Source organism: Etheostoma cragini, chromosome 21 (genome assembly GCF_013103735.1).
Source record: "Etheostoma cragini isolate CJK2018 chromosome 21, CSU_Ecrag_1.0, whole genome shotgun sequence".
Classification (NCBI taxonomy): domain Eukaryota; kingdom Metazoa; phylum Chordata; class Actinopteri; order Perciformes; family Percidae; genus Etheostoma; species Etheostoma cragini.
This window is the reverse complement of record NC_048427.1, coordinates 12,528,004-12,551,102: the sequence shown is the minus strand read 5'-3', so window position 1 is coordinate 12,551,102 and position 23,099 is coordinate 12,528,004. Positions and strand designations below refer to the sequence as shown.

At 43.2% G+C, this 23,099-nt stretch overlaps 1 protein-coding gene across 1 annotated transcript in view; it reads right to left on the bottom strand.

Moving 5' to 3' along the window:
- The window catches only part of raraa (retinoic acid receptor, alpha a), a 137,301-nt gene that overhangs the window by 75,761 nt on the left and 38,441 nt on the right, over positions 1–23,099 (bottom strand). The window contains exon 2 of the mRNA XM_034859938.1: positions 21,493–21,615. The gene's annotated coding sequence lies outside the window, so the exon portion shown is untranslated. The remainder of the gene's footprint in view (positions 1–21,492; positions 21,616–23,099) is intronic.

The window sequence follows — 23,099 nt, the reverse complement described above, 5'->3', positions numbered from 1 at the left end:
CTTTTTAAAACAGCTTGTCATAACATGAGCATTACTTTTTTTTTTTTACTGTAATGACCCTTTTATGAGTCGGTGGATGTACTGCACAGCAGTTAAAATAAAACCACTTTAACCCCCCCCCCCCCACACACACACACACACACACACACACAGACATACACACACACAAACACACACGCACACAAAACCCAGAGGAATGTGTCTTTGCATGGACAGAGTAGTTCAGGAATGTGGCACTCTAGCATGAATCACACCAGGACACCATGGAAGACCTCCTTTAAAGAGAGAGGGGTCAAGTCAGACATGTTTGTGTGCCTGTTCCCACTTGAATGGTGTACATTAAGCATTAGTATGTAACAGGCAAGAGCGATGTGCTGGTGGCAGCCATATGACAACTTAATGGAAAAACCCAACATGAAGGCAGAGCAATGCTCCTTAGGCATAGATTCTAGCATGCCAGCATGGTAGTTGACTGCGAAAGCTATGGATGCCCCGATTACTGACCATTTTAAGTAGCTTTGACACATCTGGCTGATGCTCAATCCAATTAAAATGGTTAAATAAATGTGTGTTTTTTGTCCTTGGTTCTTGGTTCTTGGGAGCTGAATTTGATGACTCCTTACACTTGGCATCCATCATGTGCATTGATTTTGAATGACTGACGCTGTAAAACCGCTGTGCACCAACATCCTCCCTAGAGACGGAGTAGAAACTCTACTTTAAAAACAACACAGGGCCTCCTGGTGGCAAGCTGTGCCCTGGTGATGCAGTGGTACTTTGAATCCTCTTGCGTCACATCTCTCATGTCGGTCTTTCCTGTCACTGTCCTCTGTATTATGTCTTTGAACTGAAACATCTTTAAAAGTGTCTTGTTTCTTTAAGTCTTTGTCTCTGCAGAAGCATTGCTCCACCATTACCATCTTTGATGACATTCTTTGGTGTAACTGTCAGAGAGCTGTTCTCAGTGATTCCATAGGGGCTCAGTGCTAGACCTGTGTGTGCATGTGTGAGACTATATACCTGCATGTAGGGAAAATTAGTAATTAAAGTGTAGTGCAACTAGTGCATGTGGAGCCCTGATATGTCTGTTAATCAGATGGAGAGCTGATTTTATGGCCTTGCTTTCTATTATTTGCCTTGTTTTTATTTATTGTCACCCTTTCGCAGTGAGCTTATGTGTGCCGTGGTCAGAGGTTATGGGCTGGACAGCGCACTTCTATTAAGCCGAAAGCATTAACAGCATTTTTTTAAAGCCAAGGGGAGTGGGATATAGCTTTATTTGCTTTTAAAGCTCCTCTCTCTCTCTCTTGATAAGCCACCTAGTAAACCAGAAGAGAGTTAAGAGTTAAGGTAACATACTAACAAAGACCTTTATTTCTGGTTCCATAATACCGAATAACACACAACCATTACCATTATGAAATACGGCCTTGATACACTCCACGTTGCACATTTGTGCGGTCATGTAAAATGTATCAGCATTGTCAAAAACACCCATTGATATGATGGGAAGCCATATATATTTCAATGCAACACCCAGAGGCCACATATGCTGAACTGGGTCTTTGAATGGGGAACTACAACTCACTGGGACACTAGGAGAACCCACAGGCTGGTAATGGGCCACTTCCTTCACCATTATCATTACAGAGTATAGTGTGGGTGCCATAAGAGGCCGTTCTGACCAATAAGCAACATCAAACATTACCAATACACCAGCAGCAATTTTGTTGTAGTGCACCCACAGCTAACTCTTTTTACAGACAGGGATATTGCTGTTTACTACCAAGGAAGCAGCACAACCATGCTTTTCCTATTCTTAACAATGGTTAGGAAGAGACTAGTAGGACATAAAGGCAGTCAAAGTTTCTAGTCACATGACTTTAGATTCAAACGTAGATACTGAGAAGTGTCTTTCAACTCTAACAGGCTTTTATGTCACTTGACAATGAGCTACTGACACTAAAAAACATCCCCTGCAAAAAAATCCTAATCTAAGTGTATGTATAAATTAAAATAAATATTTGAATAGGAGCATTTAATGAGGCCCAGTGTCTGGAGTTGATGCCAGGCAAGCGTTTTCTGATGCATGTAAACAATATCTGACTGGTAAAGCTGGAGCATTTCAAAAACATTATACAATCAGTGGTCCTTTCTGCATTCATCCGTGCACACACGCACGCACACACACACACAGACACAAACACAACACACACACACACACACACACACACACACACTCAAAAGCCACAACAGTGTGGGCAGAAGCAGAATGTAACTGAGCACCTGTATAATCCCTGTGCCGGTGGTAAAAAACAAAACAGGTAATCAGAGGCACAAAATTCAGACGCTCCGCTTAATGAGGAATCAAGGTACAATTAAGGGCCCTTGTAATCTGCTGTAAAAACTGCACATGCAATACCAAAAGCTGGGTAAAGCTGCTGACATGCACTCCACATACTTCCTGTCAATGTACACAATGCAGTCTTTTAATTCTCGCAAACAGCTGTGTACTCTGATCCTACATCGGATAGAGTGGGCTGAAATGTTTATATTTTAACTCCCTCTCCTACACACAGAAACACACACACACACACACACACACACACAGGCAGTTCCCTCCCGCCATGATGTATAGGTTCTATATGATACGGTTGACACCCAAGGTCATTGCTATGGCGAAGGAAAAAGGGGATCAGTTATGTGCATAATGCTGTGCCTTTCTGCCCTTCATGGTAGCATACACTGTAGATGTGCTTAAGTATTGTCAAAGCGGACAAGACATGTGTCTCATAAACATGCATAACTAACAGAAATTGATAAGATATAAGACATAAAACAAGCATAATAAAGAGAAATAAAAACTTTCTGTATGCCGGTGTTATATAAAACATTAACTCACACACTTGCTTACTACACTACAGCCATAAAACTGAGACATGGACTACCCTAGTCTAAACGCAGGAAAAGATAAGGTGGTGATGCAATAATGCAATCTATAGAAGTGGGTAGGGACCCTGGGGCCTAGAATTGAGCCATTAACAGCTGTCTTTTCAACGAGTTTCTAACAATTCATCGTTAGACTCCATTTGTAAAGCCGTATCTGTCTCTTTGACCTTTGTATAGCTAGCCCTTATCTGCCAAATTCATTTCAACATACTCAAGAGCGCAGGTGCTGTATGGAGGATATCTCCCGAGGGAATGTATGTGATCACATACATGTAGGAGGAAAGATAAACAAACAATCAGGGTCACTTGGGCTTAACTTTGTGTTTGGCATGTAACAGGCAGAGAGAAGGACAGGTCAGGGTCCATGTGTCTTGAAAGTCTGTAATCGGCTGAGAAAGCAAACACTGAATTAATAATTGGAAAAAGCAGCAAATGGCAGCATGGGGTTGGGGTCAACGCAGCGAACAGAGCCACAGGGGATAGCAAATGCAACGCATGACATACAAAGACACTCTGGTGTGTACGTAAATAGACAGACGTGCACGTACAAAGGATATGGAGGTTGCAGTATGTTAAACAGACACTGGTTGTTGTTGATAGATGTTGCTAATACCATGATGTCTAGTGTTAATGCTACATAAAGCATGATGACACAGGATGGCTGTATCTAGCATTAGTCTTTTAGCGCCCAATAAGAGTACCTTAACTTCTCGCACAATAACACATCAAGCAGTGACCACTAAACATAATAATTGGATTTTTCTGCAGCCAGGATGAGTGTTTATGTGTTTTAAGCGGAAAGAAATTCTTTGTAAACATAGGTCAACGCTCAGAGTTACAAGACTCTGCTACTGATTGGCTATTCTGTGGCCGCGTTGTCTGCTACAAGTTCAACGAGCGCCGCAGCTTTCCATAGACATTAACAGCTGCTCACCACAGGCTGCACTTTTGCTACTGATTAGTGTGTTTTTGGCATAATACTACTGCTGTGTGACTTCATTATACAATGTTAGGTGTAAACACTGAGCTGATCAGTATGGCATTGCTCAGAGATGTGTAGTTTAGCTCACTACATTCAGAGGTAACAAATATTGAAGAACAATAAACACACTATTAAGTCAATTGCTATCATGTTGTTATATCACACCTGCTACTATATTAATGTTGCTCCTTTCCTGTAGGCATGGCATTTAAATATCACCTGCTGTTTTAAATGACAGACATGCTGCTTCAGATATACTCACTCTTGCACCATAATGCATAGTATTTCACCATTTGAGGTTGAGAAACAGACGACTTAGACGTCTCTATAATGTCCTCAACATAAAACCCACATAGATTTGTACAAAAGCCTCTCCACAGGGAGGACTACAGGCTGCCAGCTGAGAGTGGATGACAGTCTTTAACAGCGCAGAGTGGGCTTTGACTCCAGCCTGTATGGATTTGCAGTGTTACACATAATGGAAGTCGCTCAAGCACGATGCATTGAAATATTTATGAGGACAGCAGTGTGGGCGGATGCATACGTCAGAAGTTAGATGTGACATTGCGGAAGGGAATGCGCACATGTGCATGCATGAGCGTGTACAAGTTGCACATTTGAGAGCATGTGTGTGTGTATGTTGCATATGTGAGACAAACAAGTGTGTATATATGTCAATAAGTGCCCGAGCGCATGGGTGTTGTGTGCAGTCACGCAGACAGCCTATATGTGTGCGTGGGTGTGGTTATTAATGTGTGCCCAAGTCATGTCCTTACTCACATTTGCATGTTGTCTTATTGCCCTGGGGAGTGTTGTACAGTATGATACATTTACTGTACTTTACCACCTCAGATGGAATTTGCATAATAAGTAGACCACATCTGCAACATTTATGGGAGGGGGGGAAAAAGGCAAAGTGGGACACTTTGATATGGCATTAACACAGGACTTCAGATGATAGATGTGAATTATTTAGGCCAGAAAAGGTAACACAAGGCTAGTGAGAAGCCTGGGACTCAGAGAATGCTACTAATAGCTGGCATAGCCTTACCTTGAATAACCCTGTTAATTAAAGATGGTGGAGAGACATTAATCCTTAACGTAGTTGAAAGAATTCCCAAAACTAGCAACCTTTAATAATGTACTTTAAGGAATTTTTGTTAATTTTTGTATTCTAATTCACTACACCATTTCTGCGCCATTAGTATGCAACAGAGATTACACTGCATTTTGAAATATTTCTTAATCCTATACTTTGATATTAATCAAATATAAGATAAATTCAAGCTTCTTCCAACTAACTTAACCCCAGTAATACTTCCATCCAAGTGCTTTGACCACCTGCGTGGCTTCTAGATGGTCGGAATCTAAGCGAGCTGAAGCATTTTGGGTGAGAGAGCAGGGGGTGGGAGCTACTTCTCAATGACAGGAAGAAAGTGGGCGCAAGAAGGCTAAAGGGTGCTAAGTACACATCCAGGGTGCTGAGAATCCTCAGCCATTTTGCCAAGGCCCCCTGTGGGGTGAATCCACTTGTCAGCAAAGCAGGCTTGGTGACATTTCTGCTTCACCTCAGAAAGGTCAGCCTTTAATTATCTCAAATGCCAACAAGAACTGCACCTGCAAAAAATAAACCCAGGGATGAGCTGTGTGTGCATGTGCGTGTGGGAGGGATGTGTCAGGGTAAGATGGTAGCTTTCTTCCTTCACACATAATGATTGCTACTGTGGCTGTCGGAGCAGAACTGGACCATCTGCCCACCTGCATGGATGCATGCGTACGGACTCTTAAATGCACATTCACAGCCAAACCGTAACAGACGCACACCGACACACACCCACACGCTAAGAGTGTGTTAACCAAAGTGAATAAAACCTGTTTTTTTTCACCAAAGTGAAAAAAAAAAAGGGCGTCAACCCGCCCTTAACTGAACGAAGACAGTTAAAGGAACACCGGCAGCTTCTAGGAACGTCTGTGCTAAAATAGGCTGTCAACAGTGTAGGTAGACAGATTAAAGACCTAAAGATAGAAGAGTAGCATGGCAAGTCAGTGCTTTTCCTAAATATGGGTCAGCTATGTGACACGGGCAGAGATTTCTCTCCTTATCAATATCAAAACATTGAATCAGGGAAAGTAGAAGATTAGGCGTTAAGTGAGTCAAATTATTTCCGGTTAGAGTGCAGTTGGTGACAAAACTCCAGGCATATCTGGCAGAGCATGACATGCAGTGTTTGCTTTTGAGCCATTCACTGTAGCTATTCAGCTTGGTCAATATTTGCAGGGGGCTATGGTAACAGGAAGCACCCACACCCGCATACACTGCCCCATACACTTAACACTCGGCCTCACACATACACAAAAACCAACACTCTGTCCAGAAAGTCCCACTCGTTCTCAAAGGAGGTCGGAGAGACAAAGGGCCATAGATCATCGTAAGGGCGACGTGCGGCGAACTCCTTGTGTTCAAGTTTTTTCGGCATTTTTTCACTCACTCTGAGAAAACATGGAGGGCCGGTCCCTATTGTTTACACAGCTGGCTCCATGGAAAAGATTGCTTAATATGAAATATGAAGAGAGCAGGGAGGTGAGAGGGAGGGAGCAGGGAAGAAAAGAGGGAAAGGATCCAAGTGAGAGGGGTGGCGGGGAGAACAGGCCATAGCAGAGAGGGACTGGGGGACATAGGAAAGGAGAAATACAGATACAGGGAGAAAAAAAGTGCTGGGAGAGGAGGGGGGCAAAAACTCCAAAAGTAAACAATACAGCAATATGACAACACTAAATCTGGGAGGAGAAAAAGAGCACACACAGAAGGTCCAGGGGGACTAAATGAAGAGCATAGTAAGAGCAAACAGAACATGGAGCAGAAGACCCTGAGGTTTCCTCGTGGTGAGGGAGTCATGCCTCATGCGGTCCGGGGTCTGTAGTGCATGTTATCCTTTCCCAACAACACACACTGCTACACACTGCTTCTACTCATATAGTCCTGTGGCCTGCCTCACCAACTCTCTGGTACTGTCCTGGCAGTCTCTTGTTTTCCTCAGGTCCTTCACCTCCTTTAATATTTTATCTGACAAAACCTCAGGCTATAACGTTTCTTTGTAATATGAGACTTGGATTTGTGTAGAAACCCGGGGCTATAAATTCATCTGGGCTTTCTTACAAAGGAACTGCGAGCATGGAGACGACTATTTATAGTATCAAAATAAAATGTTCTTTTTGAAGGGAACGAGCCAATGTCATAAGATTCTCTTTCCAAAACACTGAGCAGAACAATGCTGAACAAATCAATAGATAGAAAATCAGCGAATATTCCCATTTGAGAAGTAAGAACCATTGAGTTGTTGCAATACTTTTTTTCGAATTTCATTTTCATTCTGAATATTATTTAGTTTAGTTTTAGTTTGATGTTGGATCAAATTAGGTTGAGTAACAGAGAGTGGAGGTCATTTGTAAATGGAAGATTGAGTCAGTAATCAATGTGAAGGTAGAGCTCATTTTTCAACTGGCTGCAAGCAATACAAGAGATGGGAGATGAGTGTGGCCAAACCAATGCATAAGCACATGCATTGGCTTGTGCATACAGTGTGTGTGTGTGTGTGTGTGTGTGTGTGTGTGTGTGTGTGTGTGTGTGTGTGTGTGTGTAGGAAAGAGTGGGGTGGCTCCCTCAGTCCACCTCCAACCCTGTTCCAGTTAGCGGGAGAGGCCGGCACAAATGAAGTCCATATTTCTGAGCAGCACTCCAACCGGCTCAACAAACCACACCCCTGCTGACGCACGCACACACACACACACACACACACACACACACACACAATTTACAGTCAAAACACTTAAGCTGTCATATTACATATGCATAAACACAGATAGGTGCATGTACCTTGAAGGCATATACATCACTCTCTGTGCTCATAAGGGGACAGAACACAGCTGGCTCAAGAAATGCTTCATTTTTCCTTCAGCCAACACACAATAATCAACCGTGCATGTGTGTGTGCGTGTGCGTGTGTGTGTGTTTTCACTTCAGCATCTGTCTTTGTGTGTGCCTGCCTTTAAGGATGTGTCACCTTCGTGTATCTATCCAGGATATCAGGCTACCAATGTTATGCAAGACAGTTCGACACATTTCAACACAGTAGATCCAATGATACGAGAGCGAGTGACGCACTAAAGCGCAGGGCCCCTTCCTGTTTACGCCGCCACTTACCCACTGTGAGGATGAAACAAGGTCTGCTCTTCCGAGTTGGTGCGCCCTACTTTAAAAGGGAGAGTCTACGGTTTCTTCGGGCAACTCAATTCCAGCATTTTAAGTATACAAACAAGTTAAACTGACAGAAAAAGGAGGACATCATAATTCAAAACCAAGGACAACTAATAGTCTATTAAGGTTTAAGCATTCGTGAATGTGTTTATACATTAATCTGTGTGTGCTGCAGCCACAGTTGTGGAACTGTGAAAATTGTTAAATGGCATTGTATTTCCAGAGGGCTTGTTAGCATCTTGTTTGCGGAAGGCTAAATTCAATTACTTGAATGATCTACCGTAGGGTGTGTTTGTACCTTTGTGTGTACATCTGCATAATCATGAGGCTTAATCTGTTTTTCACACAGACAGCAACACACTAAATGCTCTAGTGCATTAAGGTAGACCAGAGATAACCCATCACATTACCAAATCAGGGGCTCTGAATAGGCCAAGGACAGATACCTATGTAGGCCAATTTATTCCAGCGTGGCCTTCACCTATGACACCTCTGTTATAGGCGTAGAGATTCAATGGGTGAAAAAATACACGTAAATACATGCAGTTAGGAGCAGCTGTCTGTCTGAACGTGGCCTCACACACCAGCAAATCTGACACTGCTTTCTGCTTGCTGCCATTTGAAACCATTAACGCGTAGAGATGCATGGTGTAACTTTAATTTTCTATTGTTAACAACATAAGATGTATAGAAAAAGGGATGACCAGATTATATTTCCTGAGGAAGCTGAGATCCTTTGTGGGCAGCTAGATGTTGAGACCAGTGAAATGTATTTCGTTGTAGTCTGCTGGGGAAGCTGCATTGGAGCCGGCGACACCAACAGACTTAAACTGATTGAGGAGGCTGGCTCCGTAATTGGCTGCAAACAAGACGCCTTTGGTGTTGTGGTGGAAAGGAGGACACTAAACAAATTTATTCATTATGGGTAATCCAGACCACCCTCTCCACCACTGACTGGACAGGCAGCGGAGTTCTTTCTCTAACAGACCGATACAGGAAATCTTTCCTGCCCAAAGCAATAACTCTCTACAACACCTCACCGCTGTCCAACAGAGAAGTCTCAGCACTCTCAGCTTCTAGCTTCTGTCTCAAACCTTCTCCACTCTGCTTAGCTCTTCCATAGCCTGAATCTGCAAATCCCTGTTATCCCTATACTAAAATGGAATCACTTGGATCACTTGAACAAAATCATGGACTGATCAATCTTGTTTAGAATGTAGATTATTTTGTATTGTATATATATTGCTCATGACCGGTGACATCAGCAAGACAAGCAGGCCAACAGTAACAGTAAGTTAGGCACAGTGTGTGTGTGTGTGTGTGTGTGTGTGTGTGTGCGTCTGTATTCATGTTTATATGAAACAGTGATGAGGGGACGGGGGTTTGTGGGTCAGGGCAGACACAGATAAAATGGTTAACATGACCTCCTAGCTCATGACACACACGCATAAGCTAACATACATCGTGTGTATGGGATTGAGTTGCCTGATGATGCCCAGAGGTTATTGTAGAAATACCTAAAACTGTGAGATTAAGAACATGCATTCGCCACTCACCCAACCACCCACCCACCCACCCACACATACACACACACACACACACACACACACACACAATATAATTATGTATACAGTAAATCCATCTGGCAGCATGCGAAGCAATGTCCAAATGTGAAAAAAACAACAGCTGGATTCAGCTTATATACTGCTTAGTGACAGCGTTTATGACCAGAAGGACTTTATAGATGACTACATGCGTGTGTGCATACTCCATCTTAATTAAGAAAGCCAGAAAAATAGAGAATTTTTATAAAAATAAAAGTGAAAGATGTTTTTTTTAAAGCGATAAAGCCAACAAGCAAGATTGTGATTCTTGTCCTATCTAGTGCTTTCCCTTTCTCACATAGACACACTCTCAGATACTCGTACACACTCACTCACACATTCAAGGAACAAATATTAAGAATATGGCGGCCCCTCTTCCCCTGCCTGCTCTCTCCAGGAGTCATAAAACTCCCATTTAAAAATGCATAGGTTCCATAAGCTGCCAGACCTATCTATTAACCGTGTTATAGCGTAGCTGGCTATAGCTGCTGACGACAGCCAGGGAATGCTGCTTTCCATTAGAAGGAGGGGGGGGGGGGGGGGAGTTTACTCATTTTTCTTTTTCCCATGGCACTGCAATCTGATGCCTGTGCGTTTGGGCATTTGGAAGAGGGGGAGGCGGTGACTTCAACATGTAAGCCTGCATACGTATAAATGTATAACTGTGTGTGTGTGTGTGTGTGTGTGTGTGTGTGTGTGTGTGTGTGTGTGTGTGTGTGTGTGTGAGAGAGAGAGATAGTGAGAGTGTGTGTGTCTTTTTTCTTCACCTGTGTCTGTGGCCGAGGCAAAAAAGTAATTGATCCGAGTGTTTCTGGGAGATTTTCGCCAGTGTCCTTAGGCGCTCACCAGATGACTATTGATTGGTTAATTGATTGATTGGCATCAGGCCGACAGTGAGTCAACAACATCATCACTCTTCATGTGGACCCAGGCGTACACACCTTCCACTCTCTACGAGTCCTGCTTATCGTCCTTTACAACATTCAAATACTTAGTTGGCTACATTTCGAAGACAAAACTTTCCATAGAATTTGTCCACCTTAGTATCTAGTGCATCTGTTCTTTTTAACTTCACTCTGTGCTTCCATTTTCCAACTGCAATGTATTTTTCCCCTCAGGCTTTCCAACAACACTGCTTGCTAATGTGTGCAAGCTTCCACTTTGGCCATTAGATATAATGCAATCACGAAAAACACTACACTCATAGCAACTAAAAATAACCATGAAAACAGAAAATGAATATATTCGTTTAACTGAGCAACCCTCCTCACCTAAGCGTCCTTGAGGAAAACACAAAAAATCATCATGCACTTGATACAAGCATCTGCCTAATGTCTTTGAATTAAAATGTAAATGAGGTTTGGATGGTTTGGTTGATCTTCAACACGCCAGTGTGCATCTCTTCTCGGTGGTATTATTTTCCTCTCCAAGGCCCCACCCCTCTGTGCATGTGTAAGTCAAACATAGACTATGAAAATTAATGAGCTAGCACCTAAAGTAGTGGTGACACTTAGGAACAAGGCTCCTGTCCCTTTAATGGACCATATAGACGATGGCTGTGGTATTTCAATTAACAGACAATGGGATGACATGAAATAATGACATATAGGAAGAGTTGAGTGAGAATGAGGTGGTAATGGCGGCGGCAAATCCCTTTAATGGACCATCGTGGTTGAGCATAGACAATAGGAGTTAATAGGAAATGTAAAATTATGATGTAGGCCCTGTCTAAAGGGGTGAGTGACACCTGGGAGTGAAGCTGTTACATCTTAATGCACTGCTGCCACCGGGATGAATCAGCTCCGCATAAGGGGGGTGGAGACCATCTGAAGGCCGCTAATAGCAGCCGCTGTCAGTCTCACATTAACCTTGAGAACAGCCAGGGGACTGCGTTAGCCCTGCTGACCTCACTCTCACACACACACACACACACACACACACACACACACACACACACACACACTATGTCCACATGTATGACTGAAGGAAGACTTTGTGTGTGTGTGTGTGTGTGTGTGTGTCTATCCCTCTTCCTGTCTTATGAGCAACATCAGTAGGATTAAATCGGTCCATCACAGGCTGCTGTAACACCATATAGGCTGTCTGAAATCAACTAAGCCTTTTCCGGTTGCCCCCAGGGTTAGGGTCTATGTAGACCAATAATAGCTCTCCCTAAGCTAATTTTGTGGACACAGATGTGCACACACGCGTGCAAATGTCCTCACAAACTCAGAATGGATCAAAAGTAAGCTACATTTGTGTGTATATGTAAGTTTGACAAAATTGATACAGCAACACTGACAAATATACAAAAAAAAATCCTGTTTTTCATCCAATCCTAAACCAAATCTAAATATATATTCACCTACTTATCTTTGTCATGTTCTAAATATATACTTATGTATCAAGCAACCTGAAACCACTTCCTGTCACTCAAATGTACGGGTAATACGTACATCAAATTCATTCCTTGTAGAACAAAACTGCTAAAATGCCAAACAAATGTCGACCTTGGAATTGTGGAAACGGAGCAAGATGCATGGCTTTAGTGAAAGCTGGTTGTGTTTTGCTGTTTTGCCTGACTGACAACAAGGATGGTGTGTTGAGGCATGACGGGGCAGGTGGACGCCCATGTGCTTTCAGTCAACGTACACTGGCGGGAGGAAGAAACGTGGAAGATAAATGGAGATGGGCTTAGAGAAAGAGACAGGAAAAAAAAAGAAGCATTTTTTTTTTAATAAAATGGTTGGAATGGCTCCCTGGGAGAACGAGTGAAAGCATGATCAAACACAGCAATGGCCTAATTTTATGCCACACATCGCAAAGAAATGGGGAGAATAAAGATCAAAGAAGATCAGCGCTGGAGAGAAGGCGCTGAAATAGAGGAGCTTGAGGTTTTCTCTCTTCGTCAAGGAGGTTGGACATGAGCGGAGGTGGTGAAGAGTTAATGGTGGTAGCAAACCCGAACAGTACACGATTAAATTGTTCTTGATAAAAAATGTGTTTCGAATTTGGCCCAACAAAACAATCTGAAATGTTCTTGTTTCAAATTCTTCAGTAGCTAAAGAAATATTACTAAAAAAGCCTATAAAACTCAGTGTAAATGACCACCTTATAATCTGTATAGTTGGATGTTTAGGTCATAGTATGGACAGCTCCCGGGTGCTGAAATGAGGTCTAGTAAACGTTAGTCTCGCCAAACCTACCTCCTCCGCAGCACTGCTAAGGAGGGTCTGGTCAGTCCATGCAGCATTCCGCGATGGGTTTCTTTAAAACAATCACTGTGACCAGGAAAAGCCGCTGCCGTGCCGCTGCAAAATAGCATCAGGACGGAACTTGTTTTGGTGGATGATGTCAAGGATATAGACTAGCTAAACATAACAGAAGTTAACTTTGTGAATGAAACAAGACTGTATTTCTTTAACATTTCTACCCAACACTTTTAATGCAAAGAAGACAGGTAGCAGTCTGCCACTGGCTTAGGCATCAACGTTCTTTATCAAAGAGGTAGGTAAGCACTATTTGTTAATTTGAAAAAGAAAAACTCAAAACAAACAAATCCTCCAAAGAAATAGCATGACACATATAGGCATTTCTCAATCTGATGCCTAGTATCAACACTATAGCTGAGGTTTAGTTAGGTTTAGGACCAAACACAACTTTGTTAAGGGTTGTGAAAAGGTTTGAAATAAGTACATGGTTAAGTTTAGGGGACCTTTTTCGTCGTGGTTACAATAATCTTCACTTGGTTCAGGTTAGAGCACGACAGTGGTCATGGTTCAAAGAAAACAAAGTTGACTTTCTGTATGAAACTGTAAACTAACAGCGTTCTCCCATGTCAGAGTCCTATGGTTTGACTTCCACCAATCCACCCCGACCTCCTCTCGGACTGATTTACAATAACGTCACCTAACTTCCACTTATTCACACTATTCTTTTCTCAGAATAGTTAGAATTTGGATGCTGGAGGGCTTTGCCACTTAAACATGAATCGGGGCATTTGCTGAAACAACTGATGCTATTGTTTTTCTTGAAGGTCAGTCTTTCGAACAGTCAGGGCTGCATCTCTACTCCACCTGTATGCCTTCACATCTGCCGATGGTCTATGATGGGGAAGAAGCTTTTAAAAGGCTAATATTTGTGCTTGAGTGGCCAGAACATTGTGTGCAGCGCTGCCTCTGCCAATTGCTGCACACAGTCCACTCGCAGTGCTACTTTGCTGCTGCGTCTGGACCAAAGGGATATTTTTTTCAAGCCGTTGAAGTTTCACATCCCCAAACGGGTGTAATCGTATTATGCTGGAGGTGCTAAAAGCCTCGACTTGGGAAAGCACGTCACTGGAGGAAAAAAGGCTGAGACAGACACGCACTGTTTCCCAGTGAGTCTTCAGAGCTAGAAGCCTAGAAACAGAATGGGAGGTGTAGATAACGAGAGACATACATACAAACTCAGCGTGTGAGATCGAAAGAAGAGAAGAGTTGAAGAAAGAAAAGAAAAAAAATCATAAGGAGGTGGGTTCAAGAGCTGACAAGGAAGGATGAGATGCAAATGAAGCCACTGGTCAAGAGCATTAGCTTGGCTGTTGGAGGGTGTGGCGGTGGCTCAGGCTGAAGGCTTGATCGTTTTGACAGTGTTTGGTAGCGGTAGCTCTGAAGGTTCAAGCCAGCCTTGGCGATGATAGATGAAAGACTGAACTTTAATCAGAATAGTGCCCCAAGCATTTTCAGGGAGGTAAACAGGTTAATCAGTCAAGTCCTCCTTCCATCCTCCCTCTCATTCTCCCCTACTCTTTCGTCAGCACATGACCACTTCTGACACCGGCATGCCATTTGTCTCTTTCCCATCAGCACCTCGCCCCTCTTCTTGCCTTCACCTGCCCTAATCCCCCCCCCCCCCCTTTACCCCCCCCAACCCACCCAGTATCACATCTCTGCAACCAGCCAGAGGAACAGACAAACCCCCCTCCCCTGCTGCCCATACTATCAGCCACATCCCACTATCACATGAAGGGGAACTTGAACAAAGCGCTCCGCCAACACATTTCATACCTCACACAGCATCATACGCCATAAAACTATGAGGTGGGAGGAGAGCATTCAACTAACAGAGGCAATTCCTACGCTCTTGGTTTCGTGCATTATCCTCCCTCCACTAGCCTGTGTCTTAGATAATTACAAGGTAGATAATCAAAGTGATCACTCCATATCTTTTAAAAAAAAAAAAACTTCAAACAAATTGTGTTGAAATCTAAACTAATGAGGAAAAGGCAGGAGAGAAAATATTAAACAGAGCAGCCAGGCATTATCTATTGTTCTTGGTGTGCCAAGGGTTTATTTATTAAAGTGACCCTGTCTTACTGCCTCTCCGGGAAACAGCTAGGCGTGTGCGCCTGCATAAAAAACTTGTGCTGAACAGTGCCAAATTACTGACCACCCAACATTTTACTGTAAAAAAAACTGTAAAAAGGAAACCAAGAACTAAGAATTCCAAGTTTACGATTTAAGCCGCATTCCATGTTTCCATCATCCATGTCATACATACAAACCTCCCCCTCCCTCTCTCTCCCCAAGAAAAGTAAACAATCAACTCGGGCAAACCACTTTGACCAGCCGAGTGTGATCCTTACAAAGACTGAACAGCTCCTGTGGAGAGAAGCCACATCCAATCTGAAATTACCGCCACCAGCTCTTCAACCACACAGCATTTAGGCAGTTGCCGGGCCTCGGAAAGCAAGATTATATTGTGTTGTCTGGGAGCCCAACCACAGACTTTGGTGAGCAATCAACAAGGGCTGCCTCTCGCCAAGATAAACGTCACAGTCGGTTGCCACTCATTTGCAGGCTGAGCTGCCTGACTCTGCTGCATCTCGGCTGTTCAGCATCAAAGTGGTCGCCTCGCTAGTTTTCTATCTAGCCTTGGAGTGCAAATTCTTTGGAAAAAATGCTGTTTACATTTGCCCAGAATATTGCAAAAGGACACTCGTTGTGCAATGTGAGTTAGGAAACACACTGTACAGGAGGCCTTTAGGGGGAACAGAGGAGGGAATGCTTATCTGGAGACGGTGTACTTGCTTTATGCTGGGAACTCTCCAAGTATATTGGTGTTATTACCATCTTTCTACCCACCCCCGCTTTTGTCAAAGAGAGAATTCAGGATGCTCGCTTGTTTAATGATGTGAGCATCCGTGCTGTGGTTTGAACTATATATACAAGCACCTTAGAGGGAGAAAAATGCTAATGAAGCTATTAATGATAGATCATTGCATAACTCAAGGTGGCAGCGAGAGAGGAGGACAAGTTCCACAACATTGTCTTTTTTTTTGTTAAATAATATCACGATCAGAGAGCTGCGTGGGAGTTTAGAAAAAGGGGAACTGAAAAGTGCCTTAAGACAGTCGCTCTGTTGTTGGGGAATGGGAGCCGGATGGTTGGCTAACACACATACACACCCACTCATATGTGGGAAATGTGTGACTGTACAGATGCGCCAAAACGCACGCATACACACATCATAGGCTGATCTCCTTAAGGGTCAGGAATCCCATGAGAGTTTACACTATTACACCCATTCTCAAGGGATTTTATAATTCAGAATACCAACATGTAACTTGTTGTACTGTAGTCTTCTATTGCCACTGGGTTATATAACACAACACAGTGTCTGAGATACAATGTCTTCTTGCTTACATTTTCTGTTCATAAAGTGTGTGTTTCTGTACAGTAGCTGGCACTCCTTTCTCTGATGCCATAGAAGCTATCATTGTAATTCTTTTATTTATTCAAAGAATTTGCTGTTACAGGAGCAGAAAGAAGCAATGCATTTTTGCCAATTTAAATTTAAAACCTTAGACAGCTAACTGCAAACTAACTATTACTAAACTGGGATTTGCTTGGTAAAATCTACTGGAATTTGTAGTACTGAATAAGATTCTGAAAAAAAATATGGAATAAGGCAGAGTTTGCCAATTGGTACAAGGTGCTAGATACTGACACACATTTGTCATAAATTAAGAAAAGTGGCCTGGAATTCTCCACAGCCTAATAATGCATGGAAGACGGAGCCTGTCCAGCCAGCTGAAAGTGATTTGGTGGAATGAAGAGAAAAAGCAGGGGGAGAAAGAGGAACAGACAGAGAAAAGGAGGACTACAACGAGTAAGAGGTCGAGGGAGACAGTCATCAATGTTGGCGTCCCATCTCTCCGTAGATCGAGATGAATTTGTCCTGACAACACCTCCTGACCCATCTGCTCACAAACACACACTCTGGCCCAAGAAAGGGGAGGGAGGAAGAGAGTGAGTGTGTGAGTAAAAGTAAATAACCTGCTAGGGGGAGTTATTAGGGGCAGGAACAGACTCAGGAGTGCCAGAGAAAAACTACAAAACACTGAAATGGGGAAACAGCAGATGAGGAACAAATGGATTTTGGTAACGAGGCAGCGTGAGCGGAGGGCATGAGAAAGGAAGACAGAGACGAAGAAAGAGCCTGAAAGAGATAAAGTGAAATAGATAAAGAAAAGGACACGGGGAGGAAAGAGGGTGGATGTGACAGACGGAGAGAATGACACACCTTGTCAAAAAGATTGAGAGAGCAGAGGAGAAAAAGAACAGGAAGACAGGAACAGAGAAAGGAATGCAAAGATTGAATGAAGATAGAAAGAGTGAGGGAATCTCAATCTCAATTTGCACAAAACTTTCATTACCACCAATTTGGGCCGGAAGCCGTAGGCTGGACCATTAGACGAGCCTAGCATCAATCAGCCTAATCTCCCTCCCAGGCCGCTAAATTACAGCTCCCAGTTGCTTATTAAAATGTGTCGCCAGTCTCCCAACACCCGGCACTGCTGGAGATTAGACAGGGGCCCCCAGACAAATCTGTTCCAGAGGAGGAGAAGAAGAGGAAAAGGAGGAAAGGAGAAGGGGGGAGGAAGTACAGGGACAGTAGGAGGGAGGGGGGGAAGAGAAATGTGCTTGCTGAGACCGAGCGGATCAGAGTGGGGGACGATCATATGGTTTGATTTATACAATACCGTAGATCTGCACGCGCACACACACACACACACACACACACACGCACACGCACACATCTTCACTGCATTTCAGCCTCTCTTCACGCACTCATACATCCCAATACATCTCATATACACCCGCCGCCACATGCTGCCCCCCCCCAAATGCAGTTTTATATTCCTGTCAACAATAGACACACACACACTGGTGTGGAGAATGCAGGGTTTGCGACGCCTCCCATTGCGCACTCTATCAAACCAGGAGCCAGATAAGACGCATGATGAATGGCGTAATTGACGGCGGCAGCAGGGTAATGCTGCATCGCTCTGAGTTTGGTTCGGAGAGAAGAGTGGCGAGTGGGTGATTAGCCTGTAGGATTTATTGTTATTGCCCGTCTTATTAAAAAATACTAAGACTGTCTGGATTGCCTACTGTAGCAAATATCCAGCGACACCGCATATAGGGCCCTATACCTTCTGAGGGATAAGCACACAGCAGCGCTGCATCTATATGGATTCAGGGTGAAGTCTGCTCATATCACAGAAATCTCGCACAGCTAAACTTAAGAGGTTGCAGGGAAGAAATCGCAATGCAGAAATACTGGAAAACATTAATTCACACCCGGGAGATTTCTCCTCGGGTGACATTTCTCTTTGCTCACTTTAAGCATCAAAAGCACTTTAAAGACAGAGAGAGAATAAAAGAGTACACGGAGTGACGGGAGTGTGTGTAGTTCAGTGGATAAAGGAGGAAAATGAGGCAATTCTACTTCAGGCGGTTGTGAACTCAACAAATCAAATGCTCTCCTCTCACATATCTGAAGCTACCAAAGGTCCTTGACAGGAGTAAGCCAGACAGTGTGCTTAACTGCCACACCGAGGCTGCTTGCACCCTAACAACACGTCTCTGCTGTCCCTCTGCAGAGGGATTTCTCTCAGACGGTCCATGCCATCTGATGACTCTGATTTGCTGTTCTTTGGAGCCTAATCTGTCTTAATGGATCCTGACTTGTGACACATGAAGAGATGATTTCAATTAGCGAGGCTCAGGATGTTGTTGTTTAGACACTGTAGCACATTTTTAAACACGCAGGTCTTAAGGAAAAACTTATTAGCAGATTAAGGTAGGGAAGCAATGTTAATTGCATTTAGGCTCCCCTTTGCACAAAAATGTTGAACTTTAAAATAGTTAAAAGACTAGATTTGTAGGGCTGTGAACGTTAACGCGTGGGATTAATATTAATGAAAACATGTTTTTAAAAAAATAAATTGCTGAAATTAGGAGAAACTCAAAAGGAGGTAAAAACAGCATTAACTGTTATTAATTTTCTAGCCTCTTCCTGTTATGCCGATGGTTACACTCCAAGTGACACGTGTGGCTCGGCGAAGGCGACGATAGAGGAGAAAGACCAAAGTTTAGTGCACTTATTGCAGTGATGAACCGTCCTTCCACCAAAACACAACAAGTTTGAAGTACCTTCGGGCGAAACACCCTTTAGTTAGCAAAGATGCTAGCGCTGAGACCGGGTCAATGAGCCGTGCTCGTCAAACGACACTGGCGGAGTGCAGCCAGTTCAGGACTGTGGGCTTTTAAGACGTCAGGTGACCCCTCATACAAGCTATTTTGGGGGGAACTTTTGTTACAAAAATACATATACTGTACAACGCTGAAAAGCTGATGCAGTTGCCAAAAGGTACTTTTATTTCCCTTACTAGAGACCACTGGACATGGTCGTCACAATCAGCTACAGAGGCATGTTGCACAGATGCACACTGTTTAAAGTAATTATCTTTAACCAAGAATGTAGAGACCGTTTCCTCTGTCTCTTCACATACTATTTCTACATATTGTTGCATTGATTTGAGTTGATGTTACTATGCAAAAAAATTACAGGTAAGCTATTTGTGACATTGTATCAGACATTACTTTGTAACAGTTGAGGGTTACTGCTAAATATGTCTGCAGTCCATATGGGTGCCTTAACAAATTAGGATGGTTATTAAACACCTGCTTAATAAATGTTAATGGTTGACTTAACAAAACTGAAGAATCTGTTTCTTTAAAGCAGTTTGTCAAGCATTTATTTATTTCAACACTGCACGTTTACAAGTAAATCCGAGTAATATAAAATTGCCATTAATCGTGATTAATCACAGAGTGATTCATTTGTTAACATTTTTGTAATCGATTGAGAGCACTACTTTAAAAGGTCTTACACCAGATAAAAACAGTGTCTATAGATACTGTAGTAGGATATTAACATTCATTGGCAGAATTAATAAATAACATGATTGATCTGTTTAAAATGTTAGGATTTGCTGGTTTTCTCTGTTATATACTATTCTAATTTAAGTACCCACTAATTTGACATTAAATTGTTTTAGCAGCCCTTAAACCTGCTCAGGTTTGGGATAAATACGGTAAAGCCTCAAAGGGGCCCTGCCACACGTATGTCATTACTTTGTGGTAATGTCTAAAGTTCTACCATGGACTCTGTGACATCTTTTGTGGAAAAAATACCTTTGGTACCTTATTTCAAGCCATTCTAGTGTGGTATAGAAAGAAGGAAGACTCAGTTCTCGTTAATATTCAACGAGCTGAGCTTCTTGACTCTGATGGCTAACAGCAAGCCAATGAGAGCCTGGCTATCAGCATCCTTTACCCAGTGCAAGTAGGAGAGCTCCCAAATAGTAATGAGTTCAGGCAACATGACATCAGACTGACCAGCTTTTGTAATCGGCCTGATTTCTCCACTTCTTTCTTTCCAGTGGCTGGAGCTGACAGAAGAGCTAGCCGTTCATTTTCACACTCACGACATTACACAAACACATATGGAACTAACATATTTCAAAAAATGCGAGTAAAAACGTTTTTGTGTGGCAGGGCACCTTTAAACTAAAGCTTTCATTTCTAAATATGATGTTAAAAATGTTCTGGCTGACTTGTATTGCAGGAAATTAACTGGAGAAAAAAAACAAGGTAATAGTCTTTTCAAAAGATGAAATGAAAGAAATTCAAGCCTTTTTCCTACCCAGCTAACAATGTAACAAAGAGCAGAAACCCATTTCCACCACACACTTAAAAACAAATTAACTGAGAAGGCAAACAGCACATACGAGCACGTACACAGGCATCACATGCTGTATATTGTAAGAAGGACGGATAAACAATGTAATGAGATGCACACAAATCCTAGAAGTCTGTCACTGCACAGACAAAGACATATGGCATCTGCTGCACACACGCATAACGGCGAGAGTGTAGTAACAGCGAGAAGTGTGGTTGCACAAAGCATGTCCACTGTCAACAGATACCGACACCGTAACCAGCACAAGGAAAACCACACATGTACACACTGAGCCAAATGTGTGGTCTCAGACAAAGCCCATTGAGCTGCTATAAATATAAGAGAAACATGGCTGTTTCTTTGTCTATGAGTTTAATAAGCACAGCACCTAGAGTATTTAAAGATAGAAGTGTTGGCAGTGGTGAGGAGAAGTGAGCCAAAACGCTCCGGCCTCTCCGAGCTATTTTAAAGATGAGTTTGATGTGTTGTTGTTGATTCAGTCGGCTTTGTTTCGCTACATAAAACTCAGGGAATCACATTTACTGCTGTTGCACGGTGTGTATATGATTTATGAAATGAGTTCAGTCCAGGATAGGATCTACAGCTGTATAGAGAGAGAGTGTGTCTACCTCTGTTGCTCGCCAGCAGCCCCTTTGTGTGGCTGTTCAGACTGATTGAGTGGTGTGCTGTTCGGCCAACTGGGCTTCCGGCTGGTGGACTGCATGCATCTATTGCTTGGATGAGGCCTTTTTCTGGAGCAAAAATAGAGAGAGAGAGAGAGAGAGAGAGAGAGAGAGAGAGAGAGAGAGAGAGAGAATAGAGAAAGGTAAGGATGGAGGGAGAGGAATGGAGGGGAGAGAAAACAGGGGAACATTAGCTTAAATGAAAGTTTATTAGCTGTATCAGTCAGTCAGTCGGGTGGGGGTTTTGCCCCAGGCCCTCCATCCTTCCACTCTATCTATTTCCCCCGTTTCTGCTTGTGTGTATGTGTTTGTTTCTAAGAGGGTGGGGGGGGGGGCAGGCATGAGGCATGACGGGAAAACATTAGGGTGTTGGCAAGTCGCCTGTACACAAGCCAGTAATTGGCTTGGGTAATGGTCATGTCCAGACAAATGGTGTAGCCACTAACTGTGTTACAAGGAAGCTAGCGCTCCGCCTGTATTCACAGCATAAAAGCCAGCATTGCTAGGATACCAAACGGCTGCAGCGTGTTTATGTGTTTGTGTACAAGACTCATAAAACAAGTGATTTACTGGGACATAACTTTTTCTCCGCATGATTCATGATTTGCTTGTGTCCTATGTGGGAGACTGCGCTGTGATAAGGAGGAAAAAGATGGCAGCACAAGCCCCACTCACCTCGAGGGACAAACCGACATCTGCCGGTGTCCTCCAAACAAGTGACAGATAGGAGATGGGGAGGAAAAAAGAGAGAGAGAAAGAAAGGGAGGAGGAGAGCGGGGAGATGACACGAGAGAGGGAGTAAGAGGATAACTTCAATTTTTCATTCGTCCCTCCCTCTGCTCTGCATCACTTCCCCTTCTGTCTGACGGCAAGCTGAGCCGCTAATGTCCATTGTGTCTGGATGGGTTGCATTATATGAGAATAAAATGTATATGCTTCTACAGTAGTCATGCATGTTAAATAAAGGATAACATGGAAAAAGCTCTCTGTGTGTGTGTGTGTGTGTGTGTGTGTGTGTGTGTGTGTGTGTGTGTGTGTGTGAGTGTGTGTGTGGGGGCAGCCCCTCAACCATCCAGCTATCATCTCCCGCCAGACAGGCCCCACCAAGCCATCCCAGCTGGATAATGAGATCCATTATGATTTACGTGCCAAGAGGACAGCCAGACAGAACAAAGACATGTTCACACACACACACACACACACACACACACACACACGCACAGATCGGTGTACATGTCAGTGTGTGTGTGTATGCATGTGTCTCTTACTCTATGTGTTGCCACTGCTATATATATTTCAGTTTTTTACATCAGTTTTTGTGTGTGTGTTTGTGTGTGTGTGAGTGTGTGAGTGTGTGAGTGTGTGTGTGCGTGTGTGTGAGCTGCATTATTTGCCTGTAGAGCATACTGCAGTGGGTCCTCGCTCTTTTTACAACTTGACAGCTCATACCACTTCTCTCTCTCCCTTTTTTTTCTCACTCACACTCTTCCTTCTCCTTTGCTTTCCACCTTTCCCTATCACCTGAAAAAAGCAAACTCATTGAAAGAGTGAGA